The following is a 21,818-nucleotide window of genomic DNA, read 5'->3' as shown; positions in this document are numbered from 1 at the left end:
ACGCAAATTTTCAGTACGAAGTAATGGAGAACATCCTACTATTAAGTCTCAGGACAGTGGAATACCACAAGGATCTGTAATTAGCCCTACACTGTTTTTAATTGCAATGAATGATGTTATAAAAAATCTCAAGAGACCTGCACAGGTTAGATTATATGCTGATGATATGATAATGTTCGTCAAAGAAAAAAATATTACTTCCATGGTCAAATTTTTACAAGAAGAACTAAACAAATCAAAAGTTGGTCTAATACGAGTGGATTCAATTTTTCAGCTGACAAGACACAATATTTATTTTTTCCAAAAAGCCTATTCACACTAACATACCTGCCTTAAAATTCGGCACAAAGTTTTTGAAGCGATGTACAGAGATAAAATATTTAGGTTGAACCAGTGGCGACTCGTGATGTTTACAATAGGGGAGGCTATACCTAACTGTAAAATATCTAGACCAATTTGCACTAGCAAAAAAAAATCCGCCAAAAAAATCTAATTTAAGGCCCCATTTTTTTGACCATTTTCTATTTACATTTTATATCATCATAATTTCATAATATCATATCATTTTAAAAATAGTTAGTATAATTGTAAAAGTGTATTACCAGTTTGTGTCGTTTATATTTGTTAACAATTCTATCTCTGTAAGTAGATATGCATATCAAAATAAATACAGATTTGAAGTTTTGCAGTCCATACAGGTTGAAGGTTCACATTGTTTAAGATACTCAACTGAATTTTTTTAATTCTTAAAGCGGCTTAATCTGCGAATCCAAAAACACGGTAAATTACCGATATTTTGCTTTGCATTACAGATATCGGAAAAAGTTATTTAAACAAGTTGTTCCAAATATTATTCTAATCCCACATACCAAATTTCATCACAAAATTCGCACTTTTAGTTTTTTCATTATTTGTAGTCAGGATCCTAAAATCCGCAGAGGAGGCTGCTGGCCGTAAAATCTCACTTGCTCGATCTCCGGGCAGCGTGTGAGTTAAGCGATGCAGCTCCTAAGGGTCTCCTTAAACCATCCTTAACGCTCGCTCTGGGCTACGCGAAGCATTGGCAAGTGAGATTTTCCGGCCAGCAGCCTCCTCTGCGATTTTAGGATCCCGACTACAAATAATGAAAAAACTAAAAGTGCGAATTTTGTGCTGAAATTTGGTATGTGGGGTTAGAATATTATTTGGAACAACTTGTTCAAATAACTTTTTGCGATATCTCTAACGCGAAGCAAAATAACAAAGTAAACAAAACAGTGTAGTGTGTGTAAAAAATTTATGGGGAGGCTAAGCCTCCCTTGCCTCCTCTGACCAGCCGCCACTGGGTTGAACATTCGACCAGACTTTAAGTTGGAAATCACATATTAAGCAGTTGGCGATATCATGTCAAAATGGTATAAATCTTCGTAAATGCTTAGCCAACAAACAATGGGGTGCTGACGGAGATACATTACTATACTGTTGTATAGAAGCCTAATCCGATCAAAATTGGACTACGGATGTATTGCATATTCTTCATCGTCAAAGTCAAATTTAAAAATCTTGACATTATACACAACAATGCATTACGCATAATATCTGGAACTTACAGAACAACTCCTGTTTGCAAGCCTTGAGTGGGAACTTGGAGAGACATCATTACATGAACGACGAAAATTACTTAGTTTATCTTACGTTTCAAAACAATCATTATTACAACCTGACAACCCTTTTCTTATTCAGTCATCGTTATCTAATATCAACATAAGGACACATTTACCATTTCAATTAGGGATCAAAAACATTTTAAACTCTATTGAAATTTTTAACTTTCCCTCAACACATTCAGCAAACGTAAACACGGCATGCGGCACCTTCCTGGTTAATACCTTTGCCTACTTTAGATTTACAACTATTATCATACCATAAATCTGAAACCAATCCACGAATATTTATAAGCAATTATAATAGAATACTTTCTTTTTTCCCTGAATATATCCAAGTTTACACAGATGCATCTAAAACAACTTCTGGTGTAGGATCGTCATTTGATATAAGAGACATAATAAAAAGCTTCAAATTTCCCACAGAATCCACTGTGATAACTGGAGAAATGTATGCAATATACAGAGCTCTAAATCATATACAAACAGTCGAATCAGATAAATTCCTTATTATTACTGACTCAATCAATTCCCTGAAGAACAAAACATTAGTCTTCGTGTGGGTACAGTCACATATAGGCATTAAAGGAAACGAACTAGCTGATAAAAATGTTCGAGAAATAGCAAATTCTCCAAATATCAGACCGATAATGAAACCACTAGCAGAAGATCTCAAACCGTATTTTAAACAAAAGCTTATATGTAATTGGACTAAATGTTGGGAAGAAAAATCTTCAAAGTTGAAAGAAATAAAACCAAATTTTGGACGATGGAATAATAACTCCCCTAGCCGTTTCTTTCAGGTAGTATTAACCAGGCTTCGATTAGGACACAGCAAACTTACACATGAATATCTAATGAAGAAGGAACCTCAACCAAAATGTACGAGTTGTGATGTGCCGTTAACAGTGAAACATGTATTAACAGAGTGTCCCAAATATAGTGCTGAAAGACTAACTTATAACATCCCATCAGTTATAACGGAGATTTTTAGTGTCTGTGCCAGTGAAAATATTGTGAAATTTTTAAGAGACGTAATATTGTACCACATAATTATGTTATTGATGCGGCTTACTTTAAATAAAAAAAGTATATAAATATTAACAATATTAAATACCTACATATATTATGTGTATAATAAGTATTTTATTTCAATTTTGGCATATAATCTACATAAAAGCACCTAAATTATTTAATTTTGAAGTTTGAACTCTTGACAAAAACTCGTCCATAGAAAAAGTACAGTGTACAACACGTGAGAAAACGACATATTTCTCCCTCGCTTGATTCGCGGCACTCGCCTCGTACCTCGGCTCGTGCCAACAAACTTCTGCGCTCGTGAGAAATATGTCTTTTTTTCTCTCTTGTTGTACAATATACTATTTAATGATTTTTTAAATGCGTCGAAAATATGACTTCTTCTTTCATATTGTTTTCACGGAATTGCTATATTATTATTATTTTCTGAACAATAACATTGCAAAAAAGCTCTTTGCGATAAACAAATTGAATAAAATTTAAACTAATTGACGAATCGTCTTAAAAATTTTTGTTCGTTGTGTGGACTGTTTGACTCAACTTTTCACGCAATATGAAAGTCTTAAATTCATTTTCGCAAAAGTTATAGCAAATTTTTTATTTTCGAAATTTTAGTTTTATTTTGCAATATCCGAAGCAACAAATGATCGGACCAAAATTCAAAAAGCGCTATTTTAAACCTTGGCTCATCTACTAAAAGAAAAATATTATAAATAAGATATTTAATTACTCTATTTTTACCTGTAGCAATTTAAACGAAAAAACTCCCATGTTTGACCCTTATTTGTTAATAACTAAATTTCTCGTCCAAACTGTGACGGGCATTTTTGTATTTATAATGTATTAGGTATATAGTACCAAAAAACCCGTTTGCAACCTGGCTGCTCAAGTGTCCCGAACATAGTATATTTTTGCCTTATTTTCCTGGTGTACATAATATGGAAAACTTTTTATTATTAATTTTACGAAAAAAAGTTACTCCTCATAAAAAGTTCTGCATGGTCTAAAACCTAAGATTCAACTATTAAATATCAAATTTTATGAATATTATACGAGTTATGTAAAAAAATACGAATTTCGCTCAGTAGCTTTTATTTTTCACAATATTGAAAATTGTTATTATGAAAAGTTGTTTGAAATTAAGAACTATATTCTAATATGCAATTACACCCTTTTAATTATTTTTTTAAATTGTGCCTTAAATTATAGATACTAGATATATTTTTGAAAAATATTGAACATGTATTTTTTATTTTTTCGATCTGAGGTTCGTTTCAAAAATTTTGCTTTTTTGTGAAACTTTGTGTCTCGCCTATTTCCTGACGCCCCGCTCAAGTTGTCAGATTTTTGAAATACACACTGTTTTGCATGTATTTAACTTACCTTATCTTAATCTAACGATTTCGAGTTTTTCCAAGGATAGAACCCCATGTGATAATCTGACGCGCTCAAGTAACTGCAAAAATCCCCGCTTGCGTTCCCCAAACATTATGAAGTTGGTTTGTAATGATGTTTTATTATACAGCGTGTCTACTTAAGTTGGAAACATATGGGAAACTTTTTTGTTATTCATTTTACGAAAAAAAGTTATTCGTTATAAAAAGTTCTGCACGCTCTTAAACCTAAGATTTAATCACCAGATATCAAATTTTGTCAATATTATACGAGGTATGTCAAAAAATATAAACTTCGTTCAAGAGTAAAGTACCTTTATTTCTCTCAATATCGAAAATTCTTATTATGAAAAGTTGTTTGGAAATAAAAACTAAGATCAAATATGCAATTACATGCTTCTAATTGGAAAAAAATATTTTCCAAATTTTTCTCAAATTTATTGATACTAACTTCGTTTTTATTTATTACACATACCATAACTCTTTTATTATTACTTTTACGAAAAAAAGGTATTCTTTATAAAAAGCTCTATATGTCCTAAGACCGAAGATGCAACCATCAGATATCACATTTTATTAATTTTATACGAGGTATGTCAAAAAATATGAATTTCACTCCTTTATTTACCTTTATTTTTCACAATATTGAAAAGCGTTATTAAAAAAGTTGTTTAGAATTAAAAACTATGTTTCAATATGCAATTACATCCTTCTAATTGAAATATTGTGAAATATAAAGGTACTATAATCTTGAGAGAATTTCATATTTTTTGACACACCTCGTATAAAATTAATAAAAGTTGATATATCATGGTTGTGTCTTAGGTTTTAGATCATGCAAAGCTTTTTATGAAGAATAACTTTTTTTCGTAAAATGAATAATAAACGAGTTATCATATTTGTAATATTTAAAAACGATGTTGGGTATCCATAAGTTCGAGAAAATTTTTTTATTTCAATTAGAAGCATGTAATTGCATATTTGATCTTAGTTTTTAATTCCAAACAACTTTCTATCATAAGAATTTTCGATATTGAGAGAAATAAAGGTACTTTACCCTTGACCGAAATTAATATTTTTTGACATACCTCGTATAATATTGAGAAAACTTGATATCTGATGATTGAATCTTAGGTTTTGGGACATGCAGAACTTTTTATAAAGAATAACTTTTTTTCGTAAAATTAATAATAAAAAAGTTTCCCATATGTTTCCAACTTAAGTAGACACGCTGTATATAATATAATTTATATTTATATATATATATATATATATATATATATATATATATATATATATAATGATTAATAATTATTTTAAAATTAATAAACTTAGAAAATAGTAAATCCGTTTAAGTTTAGGGACATCTAGAACTGGAAAAACTTTAGTGTAAATTTCTTAGCTATTCATTTTTTTGGAAAAATATTTACTGATGTTAATACGTTTTGAAAATAAAAGTGGACCCTGTTGTGTTTTTGTATAAGTAAGAATAATTGTTGATAATATTTGACAAGAGATTATGTAATATAATGATATATGATGAACACCAATAAAATGTTTAAATAAAATGTTACACTTCCCCACGTTGTATTACAATGCTGCAGTATCGACTTGCTCAATATAAGAGCTAGAGCCGAAAAATCATCGTCATAAATAATATGGAGTTTGCCATGTGAAATGTGTCTATTGTATATTGATAATTATGACCCCTTACAGGCTGACACCTCAGTGGATACAGCAAGTGGCAATAAGGGATGAAAGGGGAAAGTTAGTGCAGTCATTAAAGGTTTTCACCTCCTATTTTGTTAAACCTCCATCGATTTGCATGAAAATTGGTGACTAGTTATAGCATACCCCAAGAAATAAAAATGTGAAATGTGTCTATTGTGTATTGATAATTATGACTCCTTTCAGGCTGACACCTCAGTGGATACAGGAAGTAGCAATAAGGGATGAAAAGGGAAAGTTAGTGTAGTCTTTAAAGGTTTTCACCTCCTATTTTGTTAAACCTCCATCGATTTGCATAAAAATTGGTGACTAGTTAGAGCATACCTCAAGAAACAAAACTGATTTGGTGCCAACTTGCACTTTTGCCCTGGGGGTGAATACCACCCCTTTTCGGAGGTGAAAACTATTTTATTAAAAATAACCCCACAAATCGATAGAGGGACAAATTTTAAGCAAAATTTGTTATATCATGAGATCAGAAGAATATAGAAAGTGGGGACTAGAAATTAATACAGAAAAAACAAAATACCTGCCAATAGGTACCGAACTATCGAACATCACATTAGAAAATAATGAAATCATCATGCCCTGCGACCATTACACATATCTAGGAATCGTTTTTGACACAACGGGGAAAGATGATGAAGAAATAAAGAGAAGAATAACACAATCCAGAAAAACAATTGGTTGTCTAAACATCTTACTGTGGAATCATGAAATAGGAAAAAGAAGAAAACACAATATCTACGAATCTCTTAATAAAAGCAGTGTATTGTACGGAGCAGAAACTTGGCGGATAACCGAAAACAACAGAAGAAAACTGGAGGCAGTAGAAATGGACGCTTTTAGAAGATCAGTAGGAGTGTCACGCAGAGAGAGAATACGTAATGATGAGATAAGACAGCGAATGGGGGTTGACGGCTCTCTAACAACAGACATAGAAAGAAAACAGCTGATATGGTACGGACACGTCCAGAGGATGGATAACTCAAGACTCCCTAAAATAATTATGCAATGGGTACCACCAAACCGCAGAAAGAGAGGAAGACCCAAGAAATCTTGGAGAGAGGGAGTAACGAAGGCGATGAGCGCAAGAGATCTTAGAGAGGGTCAATGGGATGATAGAGTGTCATGGAAATTAGGCATCGGACAACGTCGCAAGACGTTTTAAAACCGATTGATATATGTGTTATATCATGTTAAAATAAATCAATACTTTATGAGTTAATAAAGATCAAAGATTTTAATTTTTCGTGAAAAAATGCATGGTGTAAAGTTTTCACAAATAACTCAAAAACTAAGTTTTATCAAAAGAGTTATAATTATCAAAATTAAAGATAATAAAAAACAAAATAGATTTCTTATTCGAAAAACCTTTGAGAATTAATTAAAAGTGAGTTATAGGTGATTGAATGTATATTTTTTTCGGCTAGTACTCAAATCTTAAATTTAAGTATTTACGGAAAAACGATATATTTTATAAAATATATTTACTAAGCACTTGTCAAAGTACTCAGAAATAAGTATTAAGTGAACTCCCGAAGAAGTTGATACCATTAAACATTATGCTACAAACATTTTTCAAAGTTTAGGCTCCAAAAATTGGAGCTTAATTATTATATTATTTATATACGTTTTTTTATGTAAAATTTAGCAAAAATGTATTCGAATATGTGTGAAATGTACCCATTATTGGACACCCCCCAGTTTCTGGACATATTCAGTTTATATTGATAGAAAAGATTCAATTAAATATCGAGATAATATAAAAATAATATTTTACTAACATACAATTAATTAATATGTTCTTTTTATCATCCGTAACTTCACGCATGTGCTCTTAAATAGACGCTATTGTATAGGTACTAGCTACTGTCTTTTCTGAGTCGGCGTTTGTATTGTTTATATATGTATGAGGCCATGAGAGCCAGAGTGGCCTAACTGATTTTAACATTACTTTACATAATCAAAGAAAATCATCAGAAGCTAAAAATGTCCGATTGTTTTAGTAGTTTTATGTTGACCAAGAATCATTATTGGTAAACATATAATTACTAAAACAATCGGACATTGATAGCTTCTGATCATTTTCTTTGATTATGTAAAGTAATGTTAAAATCAGTTAGGCCACTCTAGCTCTCATGGCTTCATATTATATACTCCAAAAAATATAACGGTTTTCAACATGGCAACAGAATACCCTTGCGTGCTTAAAATAAATTGTACAATTGATACAGATACCTACTGCTGTGAAATTAATTAGTGAAAAAAACATTGAAAACTGCAAAAGAAAAATTAAATATTATTAAAAATTGAAATTAAAATTTAATTATTAAATTATAATCCTAACATCATTCTCGAAATTTCTTTGAAAATTATTCTGTTAACTAATTTCAAAATAAATACATAAATAGGGTTTTTTAATTTTCACTTTTTCCTAAAAAATTCTAAAGGTTCCTCTTATTTTCATCATCACTTACTTAGCTTTGATGTTATCAACTTCATCTAGAGCTCACTGGTTAGCTATTCTTGAGTACTTTGACAATTTAAGTATGTATATTTTATATAATGCATCGTTTTCCCGTTATTTAACGATCGATATGCATATCGTACGTATGGATTTGTTACTCGTAATTGTAAAAATTTTCATAACCTGTTTGTACTAACCTCACTATATTATAGTTTAATAAGACCGAAATTAGAATATGGATCAATTATTTGGAACCCAATATACATTCAATATGCATCCACTATTGAGAAAGTTCAAAAGAAATTTTTAAAACATTTAAGCTTTAAACTGACAGGAGTTTATCCTCCTAGAGGTTGTAATTACTTGAACTTACTCAATCAGTTTGACTTTGTCTCGTTAGAAAAGCGTAGAAATCAAGCTTCTGTCATATTTCTTCATAAATTGTTAAACAATAAGGTAGATTGTGCTAAGTTAGTTTCACAAGTTAATATATGGGTTCCTAGATTAACATCCAGACAACAAAATAATATATTTTTATGTAACAGAGCACAAACTAATATTTTGTACAAATCACCATTAAATCTAATGTGCCGTAATGCTAATAAATTAGTAGGTGTTTGTGATATATTCACGTGCAGCGAATGTGAACTTAAAAATAAATCACGGGCACATATTTTGAATGTGTGAAAGTAAGTTATAAATTTATGTATTTTATTTTTTCTGTTTCTTTCTTTATTTTAGTATTCTTTTATTTTTCTTTACTTTAGTATCTTTATTCGTATGTGCTGTTATAAAAATCATTGTAAAATTTGCTCTGTAAATGGGAAACTGTTGGGCAATAAAGGCTATTATTATTATTATTATTATTATTATTATTTAAGCTTTGAATACTCGTACTTAGATTTGAGTACTAGCCGAAAAAAATATATATTCAATCAACTATAACTCAAAGACAATGACGTCGACTTTGCAAAGTAACAAGACACTTATTACTCAACACACACACTACACATTACTCCCCTGACTTAGTGATAAGTTATACAATTACGTGGCTAAAGGTTCTAGTTCTAAACCAAAGCCAAAATCAGAGAGAAAAAAAAAACTATAACTCACTTTTAATTAATTATTCTAAAAGGTTTTTCACGTAAAGAATCTATTCGATTTTTATCATCTTCAATTTTGGTCATCGTAAGTATTTTGTTAAACTTACAGTTTTTGAATTTTATATGAAAAACCGCTTTCCACCATGCATTTGTTTCACGAAAAATTCAAATCTTTGATCTTTAATAACTCAAAAAGTATTGATTTATTGTAATAACTTGATATAACAAATTTTGCTTAAAATTTGTCCCTCTATCGATTTGTGGGGTTATTTTTAATAAAATAGTTTTCACCCACTATAAGGGGTGGTATCTGGTATCCACCCCCAGGGTAAAAGTGCAAGTTGGCACCAAATCAGTTTTGTTTCTTGAGGTATGCTCTAACTAGTCACCAATTTTAATGCAAATGGATGGAGGTTTAACAAAATAGGAGTTAAAAACCTTTAATGACTGCACTAACTTTCCCCTTTCATCCCTTATTGCTACTTCTTGTATCCACCGAGGTGTCAGCCTGAAAGGGGTCATAATTGTCAATATACATACAATGGACACATTTCACAGAAAAACGCCATATTACTTATGACGGTGATTTTTCGGCTCTAGCTCTCCGTCTACAAGCACATTTTTTAATAATCTTAATACAAACAATCAATTACAAACAACGGACATTAAGCTTCGAACATATACAGGTGAGATCATTGAGCCTCTTGGTGAATGCAAAGTAAAATCTACGCTACAAAAATCAGCAGGATACAGGAAGATTGTTTGTCCTACCTATTTTCGTCAGAGAATGGTTACGTTTGTTCGAAATTAATTGGAAACAAATTAACAATTTGGAAACTAACTTCCAGTATTCTGAAGAAATTTTAAAAATAAGCTGACCAAAGCTCTTAAAGATTATAATGATTTGTTTTCTCAAGAAATTGGACTAATTACAAATTATACATATTCTTTTCAACTTCTAGAAAATGCACAACCTGTTTATGATGGAGCTCGACCAGTTCCTTTTGTCCTTATAGAGAAAGCGTTGAAGAAGAAATTGATCGATTAGAAAGAATAGGTATCATTGAAAGAATAACCTCTAAATGGGGAACCCCTGTAGTTCCGATTGTTAAGGGTATAGTGTAAAAGTACGAAATTCATATACTTTTTTTGGGAATTTCTAAAATAAAAAGTACTGTACCAATTGTTTTGAAAATTTGCATGAGCATTTATTATAAAACGAAGTATATGTAAAACAATTTTCACAAAAAAATATTGAAAATAAATGATTTATGCGCCATCTACTGGCATTGTGAAAATAAAAACGTGGCCTCACTGCTGCAGTGATTGGAACTATGTAATAGAGATCATGAAACATAAAATTTCAAAGTGATTATTGAAATATTAGTTATTTCATATACCGTCAACTAGGATTTTTAAAAAAATATTAAAATTTGGATTAATGACGAAGTGTTGAAATTTTTTTTTTTAAATTAGCTAAAACATTTTCAGTTTCAAAAACCGCCAAACTGACATTTTTTATCCGAACAAGAAACCCCTAGTTGATGGTACAGAAAATAACTTATATTTCAATAATAACTTTGAAATTGTATGTTTCAAGATCTCTATTAGTCCCAATCACTGCAGCACTGGAGCTATGTTTTTATTTTCACGGTGCCAACAAATCGTTTAATTTTCAATATTTTTTTATGGAAATTGTTTTACATGTATGTACTTCTTTTTATAATAAATGCTCACGCAAATTTTCAAAACAATTGGTACAGTACTTTTTATTTTAGAAATTTCCAAAAAAGTATGTGAATTTCGTACTTCTACACTAGGATAGCCCAGGGCCGCTTTATCCATTAGGTAATATAGGCAGTTGCATAGGGCGTCAAAAATACTGTACAAAAAAATATTTGTATATAAAATTTAAAATCGAATAACATTTAAGTACATCCATCGATGGAATAGAAGTGGGCATTCATTTCTAGAAGACTCTCCCAGTGCAAAGTTAACGACGTTCTACACCTTCGTTGCGGGGTATGATCTCAGAGGAAAGGGGGGGAAACTTATATGCAAGCGAAAGTTAGTAACAATGCATTTATAGCAGAATACTCAAATCATATGTTTCAGTATTAAATACTTTATGAAAATAAATTATAATAAATTACGGAAATTACGGAATAAATCACGGAATTAATTATAATAAATAAATTAAAAAGAAATGGTACGGTAAACAATTCTCATTTTTTCATATGTTATTCCTTACAAAAAACCTTTAATGTAAGCACAAATAATTAAAAATCGTAAATTTGGGTCAAAAGTTATTAACTTTTTAAGAATTCCCATAAGAGCCCATGTTAAAACTTAACTTTGACCCTTAATAGTAATTAAACGGCACGGTAAAACAATTTTTAAAAAATCAAGTCTTAGTTTTTTGAAGTAAAGTATAACATACTAAAATTTCATGCAAATCCTTAATTCTTTACCGAAGGTGTAGAACGTCGTTAATACCACCTGAAGAATTTTTTGTATCTACCGATCCTGCTGATTGGACAAAGATGACTGAATAATAGAATATTTAATTATGAATCCTCCACAACAGGACCTGAATATTGACTTGTTATGTTCCGCCATTAGAGAGCGTTTGACTGGAATAAACAGATCCATAACAAGGAATCATTTTTTCAGAAAAATGTTGAACGGTGAAATGAAGTTCAGGAATTGGCTACTTTATTCTACATCGAAAAAGAGTGTATATATTTTGTATTCCTTGCCGTCTATATCAGGCGCAACCGACTTCTTTCACTACGAGGTTTCAATGACTGGAAGAATGCTGGCTTCAGATTAAAACAACATGAAGAATCATGTTGACAGAAAACAAAGGACCACCCGGCAAATGTCTTAAGTTTACTCAATCGAGGTAAATTAAAAAACAGAATAGACTGTTCCATAACAAGTAGGTTCAGAAGCGAAATACAATACTGGCGCAACGTGTTGTTGCAACAAGAATTACACTGACCACAGGGGACTTGTCATTAGAGGAGATAATTTAGTTTTAGGATCAGTTCAAAATGGCAACTTTTTAGGTTGTTTAGAACTCGTAGCAGAATTTGATCCTTTTTTACGTAAGCACCTTACTAAATTTAGTCAAGGGCACTGTAATTATCTGTCAAACACTATATATGCGAGGAACTAATAGTTTTGATGGGAAGAAAAGTAAGAAGAACGATTGTTGGCGAATTAAAGCAAGAAAAATACTATTCTATAATAGTTGATTCGTCACCAGACTTGGCTTATGTTGATTTTTTCTGTTATATGTATATAAACATTATGCAGTGCATTGGAATAAGTGTTACCCCTCCCTATTAACTTATATATTTTTATCACATAAGCAAGTATGGTGGTATTTGTATATTGAACTATACTGGAATGGGGTTTGTTTAACAGGAAGGCACTATGTACTCATAACTTCTTTATTTGGTTAAACTAATACCGTATAAATGTATTCAGTTGATAGGTGACATTATTCTGCTCTAACGGCAGCAACCTCTCAAACCTAACTAACTAATTCGACTGACCCACTAATGACTCAAATCTGATCGTGTTCCCATATTTATCAAATATTTCGTTTTGTAAATATGTTTGTATATATTCTCGTTAGTGTGTCAAAATGAATAATCACAACCTTGTTGAGTAAGCAAAACGTGGACTTTAACTAAGGTGTTCTACTTTGCAATTATTATAACAAATATGCGTAATGTTTATTGTTTTATAAATAAATATCTAACGACTACTTTAGTTAATTTAAGGATTTCTAAAATATCTAAATAATGAGATAAATCCCATTATATCATCCCCCTTAGAAAAGAAAATTTTCTGAGCCATGTACCGTGCTTCCTTTTTCCTCCCCGAAGAGAAGAAAATTTTCTTATTATCGTTGTTCTGAAGCTATTTCCTTGTAGCATTTTTATAATTACGTATTTTTTATGGGAAATAAGCCACAATTTTATCATTAAATATTCTTATTATCATCATCAACTGACTACGTTATATGTATAGATTTATACAAATTTTTACAAAAAAATATATAAACAAAATTTACATATATATACAATTTATTTCACTAATTACCAAACATCGTCTATTCTTAGTTATTTCTTTCCTTATGACTCGCGAAAATCTATATTCAGAAATTGCATATTATACTTTACTTTGATTTCAGAGGTTTAAAAAAAATTACAACTCCTTCATTTGAACTTACTTGTTAATTCTACTTCTTTACTAGACCCTTAAGACAAATCTTTTGATGTTCTCCAATTTTTAATATTCTTCTATTAGAAATTATCTCTTTTTCTTATTCTTCTTCTTGTCTGGTACTTCACAATAACTACATATTTCTTCATTTTCTTTATACCTAGTACTTTCTTCATCGTGTACTATTAAACAAAAATCTTCTTCTTCTTTATATTTCTTCATTATTTCTTTATCATTTACTTTATATTTCATATATCTTCCTTCCTATATTTGTATTATTTTCATAGTTCTTCATTTATATATCATTTGCTTCATAAATTCTTCATTTTCTAACCCTTACCTACTTGGTGGGTAGTTTTTCGCAACTTTATATCCTTGCATTTGCTTCCGGTCCTTTTGCACGTCGTTAGTCGTGAGAAGGTTAGTTCCAAAAAGACAAAATTGATAGTTGTGCGCTTAAATAAATCTTCTACATCTTGCATCCCTAACTTCCTGTCTGATCTGATATACTCAGTCTAGGTGAGATCCAGTTAGTTTCAAAACACGAAATGGGTATGCTAATATCTTCTAATTTTCATTTTGTACCTTTTCCTTGACAAGAGTTGGTTTTTATTGTCTAAATTGTCTTTAATTGTATTTTATTATAAAATATTTATACTAAAATTCGACCGATATTTAAAAAATTAAAAAAAAAGTCGGTATCAAAAAAAAATTCAGCATTCAATTATGAAAAAAAATCGAAAGAAAGTGTGAATAAAAATAGACCATATTCTGTTAAAAAAATATCATGAAAATCTCCTACTAATGAAAATCTCCTGAAATATCATGAAAATCTCCTTACATAAAGAAAATTTCAGCTTGCAATTGCTGAGTAATTAATATTAAGTCTGGACGTCCATTAAAATATTTACATAAAAACTACTAATGAGAAAAACCTACAAGAGCTAAATAGTTAATCTAATTTTTTTTTACTAGCTAAATAGAAGTTCAGTTTCTTCACGCGAATAGTCACTTTTACGTCACAAAAATAATCTCTATTTCTTTAATTGAAATACAGTCTTACATGACCTCATTCGAATAAAATAAGTATATCTATATTATAGAAATTTAAAGTTATTTTATATATTATACTAATAATTATATTACTGGAAGCCATACAAAGTATTCTTCTTAAATAGTACTTTAGGGTAGGTAAAGGTAAAGGTACTGTAACTTTTTGTACTGCAGGTACAAAATTCTCTTCAATTATTCTATTTTTCCAGATCTTTTGACATTAATCTTCTTCAAATTATCCTTAATACTTGTCTTTCTCTAGGGTAACTTTTTAAATCTTAATATTTAATCTTCTTTTGTCTTTTTCCTCCGATGGGATTTTCTTTTCCTTTATAAACTCCGTTACTTCAACATATTTTTATAACTTGTTTTGTCTTTATTTTTCTTCTTATATCAGTTCATCATCATTTCTTAACTGACTTTCTTTTCGTCACAAAATCATTGTATATAAATAATTCACTCTCTCACGAGGAAATTCGTTTATTCAATAAAAAACTCCATATGCCATTATGGCAGTAGTTGTGGGCTCTCTCACGAGGACGAATTTTATTAGTCCTATGTACGTGGTATAATCACCTTGTATAAAAAATTATTTCTTTTCCGTAGTCATTTTTAATTTTTCCTTTTCAGGGTATGTTCCTTTGTCTTGTCATATTTATCATAAGTAAAAATCTTTGCATTTACGTGCATTTCTCAACAAAAATTTCCATTGATTGAGACATTTCCGTCTCTAATATAAGTCCTTTATGCTGGATTTTCCAATTTCTGTCCAACATCTTAAAATATTTTCTTTTATCTTTCCTTATAAACATAATATATTGATCGAATACTAATATGTTATATTTTTCAGGCTAATTTTATTTATCATAATAACTTTCTTCGTAAAAATTCGTCGCTTTAGCGAATTCATATGTAGTTCATTCGTTTCAATTTTCAATGTCAAACACGTCATATCATCATAATATTATACTCGAAATACTTAGTTTAAAAATAGTAAATACTGTTATAAACAAAATAACTTCCTTATGCAAAAAGTGCAGAAAAAGCAGAAATACATCAATCGAAATAAACTTATTTACGTACTCGTATGGTTAAAAATAATTATATTATTTCTTACCATATAAAATATAAGAATTGTTATATTTCTATTAAAATAAAACTATCGATTAAGATTATCTAGATATGATATGTATTTCTCAAAAAAAAAATCTTCTAAATTAGTGAAATACTTTTAAAACTTAATAATATACGAAAAAAATTTTACCTAATTTACTTATATTTAAGTGAAAATTAATAATTCTAGTTCTTCTTAAATGATTATATTTATATTATATTAATAAAAAAATTATTCATATCTGTGAGACTGTATATGCAACTTAAAAATAGCTAAAAGTTACTCACGATTAGGTACACATTTGTCCACTAGGCATTGTCCATTTCTTTCCATTTGTCCTCTTGACGTTTGGGCGTGGTCCCAAGTCTCCAAACCTTCGTCCATGTCGACGTCTACCATTTGGACTCGCTTATCGTTGGTCTCTCCAGCTCCATATAGTCCGTCCTATTCCATCTATCGATACCAATTAGTTTGGGGATTGGTACTTTACCCCAAATTTTCTTCGTTTCCTCCAGTTTTTTGCCATATTTGTTCCTGTTGTCTACTGCCTCAGAAGTCCAGTCCGTCTCTCAGGTCGCCATATGGTGGTAACTGATGATTTAACTATACTGGAATGGGGTTTGTTTAACAGGAAGGCACTATGTACTCATAACTTCTTTATTTGGTTAAACTAATACCGTATAAATGTATTCAGTTGATAGGTGACATTATTCTGCTCTAACGGCAGCAACCTCTCAAACCTAACTAACTAATTCGACTGACCCACTAATGACTCAAATCTGATCGTGTTCCCATATTTATCAAATATTTCGTTTTGTAAATATGTTTGTATATATTCTCGTTAGTGTGTCAAAATGAATAATCACAACCTTGTTGAGTAAGCAAAACGTGGACTTTAACTAAGGTGTTCTACTTTGCAATTATTATAACAAATATGCGTAATGTTTATTGTTTTATAAATAAATATCTAACGACTACTTTAGTTAATTTAAGGATTTCTAAAATATCTAAATAATGAGATAAATCCCATTATACTCGGACACTTCGATTTTTAAAATAATCATAGTATATTATAGCATCAATGTTTCGAACTATGCAATCCCTCTTCAGGTGACAGTCATAACTTTGATTTTTTGAGAAAGCTTTTGAGATAGTGATTACAAAAATGTATAATAATTTAATACTTTTTAAGAGCGCAGGCGCAAAATTTCCGTTCTAATGCTTTTTAAGTGACATAAATTTTTTCTAATCCTGAAAAAAATAATAAGTATTTTTTAAAAATTTAAACGCAGTATTAAAGATTACAGTATTATCGATTGTCGAAAGTCTCTGAGAAGATCTATGTTCATTTTAATAAATTACAGGGGTGAAAAACAAAAGAGAAAATTTAGTGGTATGCGTTTAAATTTTTCAAAAATACTTACTAGTTTTGTCAGAATTCGAAAAAAAAAATGAATGCATTTAAAAATAATTCGGCCAAAATTTTGAGCCTACGCTGTCAAAAAGGATTCAAGTATTATATATTTTTGTAATCAGTATTTCAAAAGCTTTTAAATTAGGTGTCACATGATTTACTTTCCCATTTAACAAAAATCAAAGTTATGCCTGTCACCTGAAGAGGGATCGCATAAAGTTCGAAACATTGATGCTACAATATACTATGATTATTTTAAAATCTACCTGTCCGAGTGTTTTACTTATGTGCTAAAAATAAATAAGGTAATAGGGAGGGGCAACACTTACTCCAGCGCACTGTATGTAGTTGTTCCATTTTATCTTTGCCCGTGCGTCGATGTATATAGTATACAGTATACACAATGTATTGTTATGATTTACTTTTTATTACTTTAATATCAATAAATCTTTATTTGATTACTCCAATTAATTATTTAATCAATTATCCAATTGTCGAAAATCATACAAAAAAATTAAGAAAAAATCTCAGGGTGCCTTTTTATAATACAAAAAAAAATATCTAAATTTTCTTATGTTATACTTATCTTCTCTCGTGGTTTCAGTATCTCTTAGTTGGTTCTAATCTGGAAAAAATATTAGGAAAGGGAATTAATAGAAATATAAAATAAGCATACAGAATTGTCTTTTATTATCAAAATCAATACTCTAAAAATCGATCAAATTTAAAACCTGTGGACACAGCTGTCCGAATGAAATTTTTACCACTTAAATTTATTCTAGTTAAAAAAAACAATTTATCGGTTTGTTCGCGTTGACTTTGATAAAACAAGCTAAACAAACAAATTTAGGTATTCGCAAAATTACCTATACTTCCTATTTACTTTTTGAAATATTGGAATCTTAATTCATATGCTTTTACTCAAAATTTTAGTTTCCGAACATAAAAATATCTTTCACATAAATCGACTGACCTTTTGCTTCACTCACTCTGATGTCTTCTCTTGACCCAAAACAGCTCTCCCTCGTTGACTATGTTAGGCTACCCATCAAAGCCCTCTCCGTTCTCAAGCTTCAAATCTATCAGCATACCAGCACCAATTCTCCAACGAGCCAGGCCTTTTTTTTAAACAGTACTCGATTCAAACAGACTCCAAAAATTCTCTCCTCTCCTTCTCACAATAATACAGAATCAAAGAGGTATTTCGTCTCAATTTGATCTGTCTCTCGTTCCACTTTTCAACTCTATTCTCCACTATCAAACAACCACTGGTAATACTTGCTATCTAACTATCCACGAAAACGTTGACTGCTCTTCAGTGATGCCAATAACATACCTACTGAATTCCTCTTTCCAAAACTATCTCAACATTCAAACAAAACTTTCCCCATTCCAAATTCCCAAACCAATCAGAGACATTTCTTCTTCCCCACTTTTTTTTTCATTCGAAAAATCCAGTCATTCTATCAAACAATACTTCTACTCAAAACTTACGACTTTTCGGAAATTATCTAAATATTCCTATCATTAAACAAACATATTTAAAATTCTAAACTTTCTTTACCTTAATTTTCTAAGAACTAATTACTGTGGCTTTTGGCTTCGTGCATAACAAAACACCGTTATAATCTCCAAATACCCTGAACAAGAACAATTATTGTCTATTCATATCACTTTTTTTCTTAATGTGTTTTATTTTTCAGGGAAAAAACTTACTAACGATAAATCACTTCTTAAAAACTACTTATAATAAATAGTTACAAAACAATATACAGGGTGTATCAAATTTATGTGCCCGCGTTATATTAAAAAATATATAATTTTTATTCTATCTTTGATTGATAAATTGATACACAATAGTATATACACATCGACGTACGTTTCTCTTTATGTTTTGACTTTATTTGTTTGAAAATGAATCGTGATGCATATGGGCAAAGATAAAATGAAACAACTATAAGCAACATTTTTCGCAAAAATGGTACATGCTTGACGGGCGGCTACTAGAGAATTGCCTAAGGCGTCAATTGACCTAAATGCGGCCCTGGGATAGCCCCTTAAGAAAGATGGTAGGATTCGTTTGTGTGCAGATTACAAAGTGACTCTAAATCGCTTTATTATAAATGATAATTATCCTTATCCCATCCTCTTCGCCAATTATGTTGTGTTTTTGTATGGAATTTAATACGAATAATTGTTCATAATATTTGACAAGAGATTATGTAATATAGTGATTAATATCTGACAACAATTTCTGAAACATCAAAACAATATTTACATAAAAACACTAATAAAATATTTAAATAAAATGATATTGAACACGCCCAACTGGGTAAACATTCCTTTTTTTGTTGCAATAATTTTTTCTTCCCAGTAAAATAGTTATTTGTATTTCAGGTTTTTCCGGGGAGGAGAATAAAATGAAAACTTTACCTGCACATTCATCTCGTAAAGGAAGCTGTAAGAATGTACCCTCTGAACCAGAAATCATGAATAAAAATATAAAAGTTACGCCTGGACAAAAACCTTACAAATGTGAAATTTGTTTCAAGCAATTTTCCCAAACAAATAATTTGAAGCAACATACGATAGTACACACTAGAGAAAAACTACATACGTGTGAAAGTTGTTTTAAACAGTTTAGCGTAGCAAGCAATTTGAAAACGCATTTGAGGGTGCATACTAACGAAAAGCCTTATAAGTGTGTAATTTGTTTTAAGCAGTTTTCTCGGAAAGACCATTTGGAAAAACATTTGCTAGTGTACACTGGAGAAACGCGATATAAGTGTGAAATTTGTTTTAAGCAGTTTAGCGTAGCAAGCAATTTGAAAACACATTTGAGAGTGCACACTGGAGAAACGCCTTATAAGTGTGAAATTTGTTTTAAGCGGTTTTCTCAAGCAGTTCATATGAAACGACATATGAGATTGCATACTGGGGAGAAACGTTATAAGTGTGAAATTTGTTTTAAGCAATCCTGTCTAGCAGTTATAGTAAAAAGACAGGTTTTTTTGGTGAAATTTTCAAATTTTCCAAACAAATTACGCGTGCATATAAATGAAAACCGCTATAAGTAAGCAGCAGTGTGAGAAAGAGCGTATACCGATAGCTATTTGTGTCCTCTGTTGTAGTTGAGTGAGTCCGTTCGCTCGAGAAAATCAAGTGACCTGGCGATATCCATGTTATTGTGCCTCGAAACGTTAGAGTAATTATTATATATATTATAGTTTTTTAAGTAATTTTTCTTAATTAAAGGAAAATAATACGTACTATACAATAGATTTTGCAAATATGACAAACTTATTATTATAAATATATAGGTAGAAAATGGATAGCACAAAAAAGAAAAGGCCCCCAGTCCCCAGCAATTCCCAAAGTCTTAATCAAGGCAGCGATCAAACAACAGACGGAAGAGGGGGTGCCAAGAATCCCTGGGCAGGACCCGGCTGCCATAAGATGACAATTTGGCTATGTTCTTACAATATTCGAACTTTGTGATCCAAGTATACGCCCCAACCAAAAGCCACGATGAAGAAGAAGTAGAAATATTTTATGATGAAATAAGAACAGCTATAGAAATAAATAAAGCAAACTACGAAATACTATTAGGAGATTTTAATGCTAAATTGGGCAAAAAAGAAGAATATTATGAACATGTAATTGGCAATTATGGCTACGAACAAAGAAACGATAGAGGAGAAATGCTTCTCAATTTCATGAATGACCATAACATGTACTCAATTAACTCCTTTTTCAATAAAAAACCAAGCAGAAAATGGACATGGATGAGCCCCGATAAAAAGACAAAGAATGAAATAGATTATATCTTAACGAAAAATAGAAACCTAGTAAAAGACGTATCGGTATTAAATCAATTTGACCTAGGACGCGACCATAGACTAATAAGAACAAAACTAGTAATAAACAAAAAACTAGAAAGAAAAAGAATACATGAAAAAAGATACAAATGGACATCTGAAGAAATAAAAAATAGTGAATTTAATAAAAAGATAATGCATGCATTAAATCAAGTTAACATGCAACAGATAAACTCCAATGATATTGATGATTTGAATAACCTTATAACCGAAACAGTGAACAAAAGCATTCTGCAACTGAAAAAAACAAAAACAACACAATGAATTAGATAAAGAAATATTACAACAAATAGAAAAAAGGAAGATCTTAAATAAATCTAACAAAAAGGGAACCGCAGAATATAGAGAACTTAATAGGCAGATTAGAAAAGGAATCAGAAAACAACAAAGAAAAGAAGAAGAAAAATTAATAACAACTATTGAAAAAAATAAGAGCCGACCAATGAACTGTCAATACGGATGGAATGGCCATGTCACGGTTCTTAGACATTACCAAATACTATGGACGTTTATTATGGACATTACCAAATACTATAGAAGGGTATTATAACGTCCAACTCCCACAGAAAACTGGCAGCACGTTGCCACTAGCGCCACTATCGGCTTGGATTGTAACTACGTTTTGACAACGTCAAATTTGATGTAAACATTCAAATTTTATTAATTTTTGGATAACGAGCTAATTTTTCTAAATTGTGTTTGTACTTTTACACAAAAATGTCTTGCAAAATGAGTGTGGTGTGT

At 30.5% G+C, this 21,818-nt stretch overlaps 1 protein-coding gene across 1 annotated transcript in view; it reads left to right on the top strand.

Moving 5' to 3' along the window:
* Nucleotides 1-19,867, top strand: part of LOC114337465 (zinc finger protein 845-like) — an 88,916-nt gene extending 69,049 nt beyond the window's left edge. The window contains exon 6 of the transcript XR_007698725.1: nucleotides 19,594-19,867. The gene's annotated coding sequence lies outside the window, so the exon portion shown is untranslated. The remainder of the gene's footprint in view (nucleotides 1-19,593) is intronic.
* Nucleotides 19,868-21,818: the final 1,951 nt, after the last annotated feature.

The sequence above is a fragment of the Diabrotica virgifera genome, chromosome 6 (assembly GCF_917563875.1).
Source record: "Diabrotica virgifera virgifera chromosome 6, PGI_DIABVI_V3a".
Taxonomy (NCBI): domain Eukaryota; kingdom Metazoa; phylum Arthropoda; class Insecta; order Coleoptera; family Chrysomelidae; genus Diabrotica; species Diabrotica virgifera.
Note: the sequence above shows the minus strand (reverse complement) of the source record. Positions and strands in the feature narration are given on the sequence as shown.